Below are 12,045 nucleotides of genomic sequence, written 5' to 3'. Positions count from 1 at the left end.
CTGCGTAGTTCTGGTTGTGCCGAAACGGGCGTAGGATCGGCGTCTCCTTTTTGTTCCATTGTCCTGGCTGGGGATTGTAGATTCCCTTCGCTAGGAGGCTGCTCCATTCTTTCGTCGGTCTCAGGTTCCACCCCTGGCTCCGCTGTGCCGTCGTCTGCGATGGGCGAGTCGGGTTGTTGTATCGGCAGTCTTTCTGATGGTATGAGTTCTTCGTTTGATGATCGTAGGTTGGAGTGTGTCAGGCGACCTCGGAGTTGGTCAATGTGTATTTTCCAGTTCCTACCGTCTTCCAATTCTAACAAGTAGGAACGAGGACCGGTGATGCCTATTACCTTTGCCGGAATCCACAAAGTCCCCCCTGCATAGTTGTGGGCGTATACTGAATCCCCTATGCTAAAATTCCGGATTTTGCTTGTGGAGTCCGGGGGCGATGTGGCAGAGTAATTTGGGTGTAGTCGGTCTAGGTGAGACCTTAGCCGGCGACCCATGAGGAGTTCAGCAGGACTCCTTCCCGTCGTGGCGCTAGGGGTAATGTGTTGGATTAACAGATAGTGATCGATTCGTGTTTGCCAATCACCCGGGCCCATCCTAGCGAGGGCCTCTTTTGCAGTGCGCACCATTCTTTCCGCCTGACCATTCGATGCCAGATGGAATGGCGCGACGAGGGCATGCCAAATTCCCTGACTTGCTAGGTAGGATTCGAATTGCATGGCCGTGAACTGGGGCCCGTTGTCGGAGACCAGGAGGTCGGGCAGGCCGTGCATGGCGAAAAGTCGCCGTAGTACCTTGATGACCGCCTCTGCCGTGATCGAGGTCATCAGGACTACTTCCAACCATTTGGAGTATGCGTCCACAACTATTAAAAACGTCTGCCCCTGAACTGGTCCTGCGAAGTCTATGTGTATCCTCGACCAGGGTGCTTTCGGTTTGTCCCACACCGTAGCGGGTGCTTCAGGGGGGGCTGGTCTGGATTCCTGGCACGGATTGCAAGTGGCTACCCACTCCTCTATCTCCTTGTCCATGTTAGGCCACCAAACGTAGCTCCTAGCCAATGCTTTCATCCTTACGATCCCTGGATGCCCAACATGCAAAGCTTCTAAAATATTTCTCCGCAGTTTGTGCAGTACAACAACTCGATCCCCCCACAATAAACAACCTTTTAAAACCGACAGTTCATCACACAGTCAATCAAAAGGACCGGTATTTCTGGAGTGGGGTCGCCCAACAGTTCCGGTAGCGGGCAGCGGCTGAGCGCGTCTGCATGCCCCAATGTGGAACCCGGTCGGTGTACCAGTTTGTAGGAATACGCAGCCAGGAAAACAGTCCACCTGGTCATGCGCGGGGAGAGGGAGACCGGTGTGGGATGGTTTCCCGCCAGTAGACCCAGCAATGGTTTGTGGTCCGTTATAAGTTTGAAATCGCGGCCGTAGAGGTATTCATGAAAACGCTTGACTCCAGCCACAGCGGCTAACGCTTCCCTGTCCAGTTGGCTGTAGTTGCGTTCCGCCGAAGACAATGTCCTTGAGTAGAAAGCGATGGGGGCTTCGCTCCCATTTGGCATTCTGTGGCTGAGTACTGCGCCGACGCTGAAAGGTGAGGCATCGCAGGTCAATACCAGTGGTAGGGTTTGGCTGTACTGGAATAGCAGAGACTCGGTCGTCAGCAGGCGCTTGACTGTGGAGAAAGCAGCCGCCTCAGAACGTCCCCAGGTCCATTCCACGTTCTTTGCTAGAAGTCGGTGCAACGGCTCAGCAACCGTGGCTTTCTGTCTGAGAAAGACGCTGTAGAAGTTAAGAAGTCCGAGGAAGGCCTGCAACTCGGTCTGATTTCGTGGTGTGGGGGCGTCCTGGATCGCCTTAATTTTTTTTGATGTCGGGTGTATTCCCAGTCCATCGATCCTGTAACCCAGGAATTCTACGCTGGGCACGTTAATTTGGCATTTTTCCTTTTTTAGGCGGAGACCCTTTTCTCGAGTTCTGGCCAAAACAGTCCTTACACGCTTTAATAATTGCTTCTCGTTTGCAGCCGACACCAAGATGTCGTCGAAGTAAGGGACGACTCCTGGTATGCCCTGCAAAAGCCGTTCCATGACGCTTTGGAACAATCCCGGAGCGATGCTTACGCCGAATTGTAACTGGTTGCATTTAAAAGCACCCCTGTGCGTCACTATAGTTTGGGCTTCCGCCGTGGCGCTACCCACTGGCAGCTGCTGATACGCTTGTGCCATGTCTAGTTTTGCAAAAAAATTTCCTGGCCCCAACGAGTGCAATAGGTGTTGTACCACGGGCACAGGATATGCGCTTTGTTGTAGGGCGACATTAATTGTGCATTTATAGTCCGCGCAGATACGGACTGACCCATCTGGCTTAACGGGGGTCACGATTGGGATTTCCCAGTGAGCGTGATCCACTGGTTCAAGGATTCCTTGCTCTACCAGCTTATCAATTTCCTTATCAATTTTGGGACGGAGCGCAAAAGGCACTCTCCTAGGTTTGAGCCTGATAGGCGCCACATTTGGATCCAAATTAAATGAAATTGGTTTGCCCACATACTTACCAAGGCCGGGGCTGAACACATCCTCGAACTCCTTAAAAATCCCTTCAGCGCTGCTGTTACCCACGGCGTTGATTCCGGTAACTTCTAGGCCCAAGGCTTCGAACCAATCCAGTCCCAGGAGGCTTTGTAATGGCGCGCTGGCAACGGTCACAGGCAGCTGGGCTGTGATGTTTTTGAACTGGACTCGAAACGTGCCTTGACCCACGATGGGGACCCTGTTCCCCTGGTAGTCTCGAAGCAGGATGTCTGGTGTTCGTAGTTGGCGCTTCTTTAGGCTCGGAATTGCCTTTTTCATTGCTGACCACGAGATGATCGTCAGTGATGATCCCGTGTCGACTTCAAGCTCGCAAGGGGAGTCCTCCAGGAGGACAGTGAGTTTCAGCTTTTTAGGTCGCTTTGTGCGGACCTGTCCTATCGTTGTGAGATAGGTTCTCAGTGGTTCTCTCTGGGTATACACTCTCTCGGCTCCCTGGGAATACTCTCTCTCGGCTCTCTGGGAATACTCTCTCTCGGCTGACTCCCTTTGTTCTCTCTCTGGGCGCCCTTTGTTTTTTCGCCAAGCCCCTGGGGTGGGCTTTTGTCGGCGATACGTTGGTGGTTGCCAAGTTGTGGCAGGGACTTCGCTCCGACACACCTTTGCAATGTGTCCGATTTTGTCGCAACGCGAGCAAACAACGTCTCTAAATTGGCAGGTAGACCGGGGATGATCCCCTCCACAGCTTGCGCAGGGTGGCAAACGGGATTCAAATTTTCGCGCCGGTTTTGTGTGGCTGCTGCGCATGCGATGGCTGTCTTCGCACTCGCTGTCCTCGGTTTCTTGATCGGTGGCCTCGTGATGCACCCGGGTTTGTCTGGTTCCGGATTGGGGTGCGCTGTACCCGCATTGTAACGTTTCCGTAGATCTGTCCGCTGATTCCGAAGCTCTTGCCTCATCTAGCGCAATCTGCAGGTTTAAATTAGATTTGGCCAACAATCGTTTTTGTAATGAAATGTCCCTCAACCCACATATGAGGCGTGCTAGGATATGCTCGTCCAGGTCCCTGAACTCGCAATGCGTTGCTGCCTTTCGGAGCGCTGCAACGTACTGGTTGATGGATTCGTCCGCCTTCTGGTTCCGCATGTTGAATTCGTGGCAGCGAACGTGGCGGGAAGGTTTTGGCGTGAAATGCATCTGCAACGTCTGTTGTAGTGCCGTCCATGTTACCGCCTGGATGGGGGTTGGCTCCGATAGATCCCTGGCCGTCTCGAAGACCTCTCGACCGCAGTAGCTCAGGAACATATTCTTTTTCTGGGAGTCCGGTACTCCCATGAGATCGTTTGCCTCGAGGAAACATTCGAATCTCAGCATGTAGGATTCCCAATGCTCGGTTATTGGGTTGTATGGTGTTGGTGGAGCGTGCATCGCCATCTTGTCCTGTGTTTGAATTTGCCGCGCTGAGATGGCTGCCGGAATTTCCACCGAATTCCGGGGCTGGATCGGATCCGTAGATTCTGGTGGTAGATCTTCGTCCTATCTGCCTCTCGATCCCACCTTTGTCGCCAGTGTTAGATTCGGGCAACGAGAGAACAGACTCCAGACGATAGTGACAAACAGCTCTTTATTAGTTAAGTAGTAGTGATCCAGCTTGCTATGGGGTCGTGCAGCTCCCCTTTTATGGGGAGCTGGCAGACCTCCCGTCCAATCAGAACAACCCCTTGTTCCCGCCCTAGTGGCGGACCTGAGTGGAGACTACAGCAGTTTATGCAAATATCTAACAAGGTAGGCAAAGAAATGTTTGGGAGAAGCGAGGACCTGGGCGATGGTGGGTGGGGCAACCTCGATGCCGTAGCACTGAAATGAGAAAAGGGCAACAGAGCAGCCATGTTGAGTGAAAGAAGCCTCTTTTCTTCTTTCCTTACTGCTTGTCTTTCCCTCCTGCTGGTAGCTCTCCTCATTTCCCTGTGGATTCAAGCGATCGGGCAGGATCCTTTTTAATAGCAGGGGAGGGAGGGGGGAACAGAGCAGCCAGCACGAGTGAAAGAAGCCTCTTTCCTTGCCGCTTGTCTTTCCCCCGTTCCGGCAGCTCTCTCCTCATTTCTGGTTTGCATTGGGCTGTTTTTCGCCCTTTGGAGGCTTCAGGGAATCCTCCAGAGATTAAAAAAAAACTATCAAAAATCAGCTGGCCAGCGGGTGCATGCGCACTGGAGCTGACAGGGCAATGCCTCGCGTGCCCTCAGAAATGGCTCTGCGTGCCGCCTGTGGCACGCGTGCCATAGGTTCACAATCACGGCCATAGGGCATATTTTAATCTGTGGCATCCTTCTATAGCGATCCTTTTCTCCTTCCATGATCTGCCAGATATTTCAAAGGCTCAGATTGTGGAGCTCCTGAGATTGTGGGGACGTGGAGCTCAACCAGAAAATTCAGTCTTCATTATTACTGGCAGATTCGACTTATTTTGCAAATGAAGGCAAATATATGTGTCCCAGCATAATGTTGAAGGATCTAATGTGAATTGGTTACCAGAACCAAAGGTTTATTCTTCCAGCTAAGTGCCTCTTGTTGGAGCCCATCATCATGGAACTTCTCTCTCTAGAGTATGTGCACTAGGTTCTTCTATGTGTTGTATTTACATGGTTCATGATTGTGTGTAGCTTTTAGTTGTTAATTAAGGTGTTGATGGTTGGCTATTAAGTCATTGTTGTTTCCTTGTGCTGCTATGCTTGGTTCCTAAGTACTTGATAAACTGATGGTAAATCAACACTTCTTTTGATTGATAAGGGACTTGTTTCCTAGGCTTCAATCATTTTTCTGGCTATTTTTGTCCCTGCTTTGCCAACAGTTGTAATAGCTGTGAAATGGAGTGCCTACTACATTGTTGACTGCATATGAGGCTCCCAATGAGTTTGGGTCTCTTTGACTAACTGCTTGCTCGTGTTCTCACAATCTGGTGATTAGCTTCCTCCCTGTCTATCCCACATAGTCACAGTGGCAATCCATGCAGAGAATCCAGTAAATTATATTGGAAGTTTTTCCCACCTCCAAACAATCTTTGTAGTGCATGATTTGTTCTTGTATGGTAGCCTCTGGGCGGTGGGCAATGCCCATTGGCAAATCTTGGAAGTTGCATTCTACTTGGTTCTGAAATATTTTTGATGGATGGCAGGGTGTGCCACATAATTGGTCTTGTACCTTCTTCCCTTCTTTCTCTCCATAGGATATTGCTCAGGCATCTTGTGATAAAATCTTGTGGTTACCTATTCTGACTAAATTGTCCAGGTAGATACTCTCTCTCTTATACAACCAGATGCCTCTTCATTCCATACCTCGCCCAATTTTCTACAAATTAATCTCTATATTTTCAACTCTCCTTATTAATTAACAAAATATTTAACAATATAAGTATATGATCCTCCTTTTCATTTAATTTAATCTCCCCAATGCTCTCATACCAATTAAACATTGCAAATAAAATAAAGTAAAACTGAAGGGCTATTAAACATTACCAGAAATAATAACTTGTAATTTAGATACCCAAAAATAATGAAGTAGATATTACAAACTAATCCATTGCGTCATCAAACATTAGAAAGAAAGAAAGAAAGAAAGAAAGAAAGAAAGAAAGAAAGAAAGAAAGAAAGAAAGAAAGAAAGAAAGAAAGAAAACAAAACAATCAAATCCAGGTAACCATTAATCATCACCAAAGATATCTGGAAGTTCAGTCATGGCAACTGGACTTATTTTCTTTTGATTTGAGACTTCATTGCCCATCCAAGCAGCTTCCAGACAATTATATCTGGATGACAGAGAATCTTCATCAATATCACCAAAGATAGTAATTATTTAATCACAGTCAAATAGACCAATTTTATTTTTTTCCTTCTCCTCCTAACCACCACTTAGTGGTTAATTTTAACTCCAGTTTTCTTACAGGCTCTTGTTTCTTTTCTTGAAGTTCTTATAATCTTTATCCAAATCCATTTGTAATTTCCATGAAATAACATCAGTAAATATTCAGTTTAAAAGGATTGTTCACATCACTCTCTAGATCTATTATTTGTATGTCCCTTTTCATTTTTAAATGATCATCCAATTCCATTTCTACATTTAGTATTGGCATCTCTTTTTTATAAATTGTATTTTTAAAATCTACCTTAAAGTCCATTTCAGTTGTCTTCAAGAAAGTTTATTTATCTTCAGCATCAACTTTTAATTCCAGTAAAGAATTAAAAAGTCAAGGACTTCATCAGCTCACAAATCAAATGTTTCTTTCAAAGTAGCCATCATGCCCTTTAGCAATTGACCTTCAAAATCTTATTTTGCATTGAAATGTAAAATAGAGAGTTTTTTTTCCAGAGGAGGAATATTTCTAATTAGTTTCAAACTCTTTGAAGCATGCAAACCAGTGTTTGCATTTCTTGCATCAGATTAGGAGAGCACATCTTTCTCCTTCTGTCCTGGCCACTTTTTACAGAGGCACAATTGAGAGCGTTTTAACAACCTGCATTACTTTAGTGGTAGCAGTCCCTCAGTTAGACGGCCCTTACCTTTACCTTTACCTTTATTTCGATTTTTATACCGCCCCCTCTCCCCAAAGGGACTCGGGGCGGTGTACAGTCAAATGAAATAGATAAAATAGACTACAAACATGCAAACATAAAAACATAGAAGAGGAGGCAATAAAAACATAGAAGAGGAGGCAATATACAGAGAGTAGTAAGGACAGCTGAGAAGATTATAGGAATCTTGCTTCCCATTATTCAGGATACTGCTTATAAACGATACGTGCTTAGAGCTCAAAGCACACCCACTTCACGGTCTGTTTCTGTTTCTGTTGCTCCCCTCTGGGAGGTGGTATTTATAGCAAGACTATTAGATTTTGTAACAGTTTGTTCCTTATGCCATCCAACTTGTAAATTTGCAGGATTCTTTCCCCCCACCATGTATGTGTATACATTCAAATTAGACTGTGATGTTTCTATGGGTCATATGTGTTTGGGGGGTAGGGGGGTATATGCATAATACCGTATTTTTTGGACTATAAAATGCACCTTTTTTCCTCAAAAAAGAGGCTGAAAACCTATCTACTGTATTTCTCTCTCTCTCTCTCTCTCTTTCTGTTTCTCTGTCTCTATCCCTCTACCTACCTACCTACCTACCTACCTACCTACCTACCTACCTACCTACCTACCTACCAGTGGTGGGTTTCAAAAATTTTTAGAACCTCTTCTGTAGGTGTGGCCTGCTTTGTGGAAGTGGCTTGCCAGCCATGTGACCAGGTGGGAGTGGCTTGCCGGCCATGTGACTGGGTGGGCATGGCCAACTTGTAAAATGTGGTGAAACTCACTTAACAACGCTCTTGCTTAGCAACCAAAATGTTGGCTCAGAAACTCTGGCATTTGAGGCACAGCTTCAAAGTTACAAGACCCTTGCACCCCTAATCCTTTAGAAAAAAAAACCCCAGGGGTGTTCAAACTCGACAGCTTGAAGACTTGTGGACTTCAACTCCCAGAATTCCTCCTCCAGTCATGTTGGCTCAGGAACTCTGGCATTGAAGTGTGCAACTTAAAGCTGTCAAGTTACAAGACCCTTACACCCCTAACCCTTTAGAAAAAAATCCCAGGGGTGTTCAAACTTGACAGCTTTAAGACCTGTGGACTTCAACTCCCAGAATTCCTCCTCTCACTCTTCATCTTGATGATGTGCGGACAGGCGGGGGGAGGGAGCTGGAACTGGTTCTAAACGGCACTGTAGATTTGTGGAACCTCTTCTATAGAAGAGGTTAGAACTGGCAGGAACCCACCCCTGCTACTACCTACCTAAACATACACACAAACTCTCCCTACCTACCTACTGTATTTCTCTATATATATATATATATTTCTATATATATATATCCCTTTATCTACCTATCTACCTACCTACCTACCTACTTACCTACCAGTGACGTGCAGTCAGGTGAGGCAAGTGAGGCACAGCCTCACCACTCTCATCATGAAAAAAAAAAGTAAAAGGAAAAAGCTGAGCTAGTTGCTGCCTTACCGTGGATGACTCTGCTTAACCTCACTGGTACTCTCCCTCCCCAAGTGTAGTGACTTCCTCCCCAGGCCCCCATTCATTTCTCTCTCACACACACACAGCTGGATAAAACTATATAAAAATCTAGCCCAGCTTCACTGATTACAAGTTTGAAAAGGCAATGTGGCTCCACCTGCAATCAAACTACACTTGGGGAGGGAGAGCACAAGCGAGCACTGAGGAGACCGCAGGAGGAGGCAGGAAGCCAGGCAAAGAGCCATGCTGTAGTACACACACTTCCTCCCAGCCTCTTTCTTTTGGAAGGCTCGGCTCGGCTCCCCTCCGGCTTCTCTGCCTCTCCTCTCGCCCCAGCCTGCCAGCAGGAGGTGATGGGTGGGCTTTATTGTGTTCCAGGCATTTCCCACCCAGACAGCAGGCTGCATTTGCAATGGTGGAGGTGTTTGGGAAAGGCAGCAGGGGAATGGGGGGGGGGATGGCAGAGGAGCTGCTTTCAAGCCACTGGAAAAGATATCCAATCCAACTTTTGTGTGTGGAGGGGTTTGTTTGAGAGTGAGTGAGAGAGGGAAGGGGTAGGAGAGATAGTCCAATCCAACTTCTGTGTGTGTGTGTGTGTGTGTGTGTGTGTGTGTGTGTGTGTGTTTGAGAGAGGGGGAGGAAGGGAGAGAGGGAGGAAGGAGGGGAAGGAGAAGAAAAAGAAAAAGAAAGAAGGAGCAAAGGAGAAAAACAAATGCTGTCGCTTTAAATTGGAACTGAGCATGCCTGGCTGTGGAATTCTGGGAGTTGAAGTCCACAAGTCTAAAAATATTTGAAACCCAGCACTGTGTCAGTGCCTCACCAGTCATAAACCTCACCGCACGTCACTGTTACCTACCTACCTACTCTCTCTCTCTCTCTCTCCCTACCTACTGTATTTCTCTCTCTTTCTCTCACTCTATCCCTCTATCTACCTATCTACTTTTTTAAAAAATTGCCTCTTCAAAACCTTGGTGCGTCTTATACTCCGGTACATCTTATAAAAGGTATATTTTGAGAGCTGAATGCAATGAAATTTCATTTTAATGTATGCTGATTAGTGTACATTTAAAGTTTCTATTCTATTCTGTTCGATTCTAATTTTTCTTTAAATCAATTTTAAAAAGCTTTAAACTTTTAAAAAACAACTCTGAAGTCACTCCTTTGCTGTATATTGCAAAAATATACATGTATGCAAAAAAAAAATCTTACAAAGCTGAAAAGATGTAATTTTTTTAATGAATTGAAGAGAAATTCACCTAGTAATTTGTAGGCTTGCAGTTCTGAAAGTTTTTATCGCCAATTTTAAATGAACAATAAAAAATAAACTCCAAAGTTATTCAAAAGGTGAGCTTTTGTCAAACCTCGAGTCCACAAAAGGCTGCATTTACAAATCAGAACACAATGAAACCCATGACTTCCAGTTGATCACATGGCTTCAAAAATATTGATTTCTGCTGTCTGATCACAAAAATCAGCTGTGTTGAAGTACATGTGGCTCTCTTTACTCTAGAGAGGATTTTGGCAAATGAGGTTTCACTTCCAGCTGCCTTTTTTGTTATAATGCCCTGCAATCCATGCACATTCGAGACAGATATGTGCAACAGCTCACCTCATTAGGTCCCCCACTTCAACCTACTTCCTGACAGTGACGTGTGGTGAGGTTTATGGCTGGTGAGGCACTGATACAGTGGTGGGTTTCAAATTTTTTTAGACTTGTGGACTTCAACTCCCAGAATTCCACAGCCAGGCATGCTCAGTTCCGATTTAAAGTGACAGCATTTGTTTTTCTCCTTTGCGAAAGAATTTCCCTTCTTTCTTTTTCTTCTCCCTTCCCCTCCTCCCTCCCTCCCTCCCCCCTCTCTTAATCACACACACACACACACATGCACACAGAGAGAGAAGTTGGATTGGACTATCTCTCCTACCCCCTTCCCTCTCTCTCATTCACTCTCTCTCAAACAAACAAACACACACACAAAGTTGGATTGGAGGGAAGAGCACCAACGAGGAGACCACAGGAGGAGGCAGGAAGCCAGTCAAAGAGCCATACTGGAGCACATATACTTTCTCCCAGCCCTGGGAGGATCCAGCCCAGCTTCACTGATTGTGGGTTTGAAAAGGCAATGTGGCTCTACCTGCAATCAAACTACACCCCAGGGAGAGCACAAGCGAGCCAGAGTCCTTCCCTCCAGCCTTTGTCCAAAGCCCCAGACCAGGAGGATGAAGTTTGAATTCCTCCCCCTCCCTCTGACCCACACATACCTTTTCCAGCTGTTTCAGAGAGGATTTCAACTCTGCTCTTGCCTCGGATCCTCTGAAGAAGCCCCGCCCAAACGAGCGCCCTCTACTATGAGGCAGGAGAACTGCATGCCTCACCTACGTCAGGAATTTTTAGGCTTTTAACCCTTGCTTAACTCTGCTTGAGTGATCATAAAATACCTAAAGTCAGACTAGATGAGGCATGCAGTTCTCCTGCCTCATAGTAGAGGGCGCTTTTTAGAGGCTTTTTTAAACAGTTAAGCAGAGTCATCCACGGTGAGGCAGCAACTAGCTCAGCCTGACCTCAGCTCTAGGCTTTTTCCTTTTACATTTTTTTTCTTTTCATGATGACAGTGGTGAGGCTGTGCCTCCCCTGCCTCACCTGACTGCACGTCACTGCTTCCTGATATCCATCACTGCAGGCATTCTTGGAGACCAATGAAATATTGTTCTGCATAGAACATAATTGGCATTCTATAATGATTTTCTTTCAAAAATGTATTTGTGGAAGTTTCAACTTTCTACATATTAATCATATCATATCCCTTCCTGTTTTAGAGTAGATTGAGCATTTCACAGGTTGCAGTTCAGGTGACCACACATGGAGAATTTGGGGGAAATGAATACTTTGGCACTTATTTCTGACCCGCAAATCAGTTTCAACAATACAATAATGAAAAGTAATATATGTACCTGCCCTTTTCTTATAGGTCATTTCTTACCAAAGGACATTATGGCAATTTCTGTCATTTTAATTGAAACAGGCTGCCGCAGATAGGGAAACAAATGAACATTTCTTTCCCATCCAAAGGAGCTTTCCCACACAAGTGCTTTGTATATATATATATATACACACACACACATACATACATACATACATACATACATATATATATATATACACACACATACATACATACATACATACATACATATATATATATATATATACAAAGCACTTGAGGGTAGAACAAGAAGCAATGGGTGGAAACTAATCAAGGAGAGAAGCAACTTAGAACTGAGGAGAAATTTCCTGACAGTGAGAACAATTAATCAGTGGAACAGCTTGCCTCCAGAAGTTGTGAATGCCCCAACACTGGAAGTCTTTAAGAAGATGTTGGATAGCTATTTGTCTGAAACGGTATAGGGTTTCCTGCCTAGGCAGGGGGTTGGACTAGAAGACCTCCAAGGTCCCT

General features: G+C 45.8%; 1 protein-coding gene across 1 annotated transcript in view; it reads left to right on the top strand.

The window, feature by feature from the left end:
• HAO2 (hydroxyacid oxidase 2) overlaps positions 1–12,045 on the top strand; it is a 34,634-nt gene that overhangs the window by 5,081 nt on the left and 17,508 nt on the right. The window lies entirely within an intron of this gene.

The sequence above is a fragment of the Natrix helvetica genome (genome assembly GCF_964273705.1).
Source record: "Natrix helvetica genome assembly, chromosome: 2".
Lineage (NCBI taxonomy): Eukaryota > Metazoa > Chordata > Lepidosauria > Squamata > Natricidae > Natrix > Natrix helvetica.
Note: the sequence above shows the minus strand (reverse complement) of the source record. Positions and strands in the feature narration are given on the sequence as shown.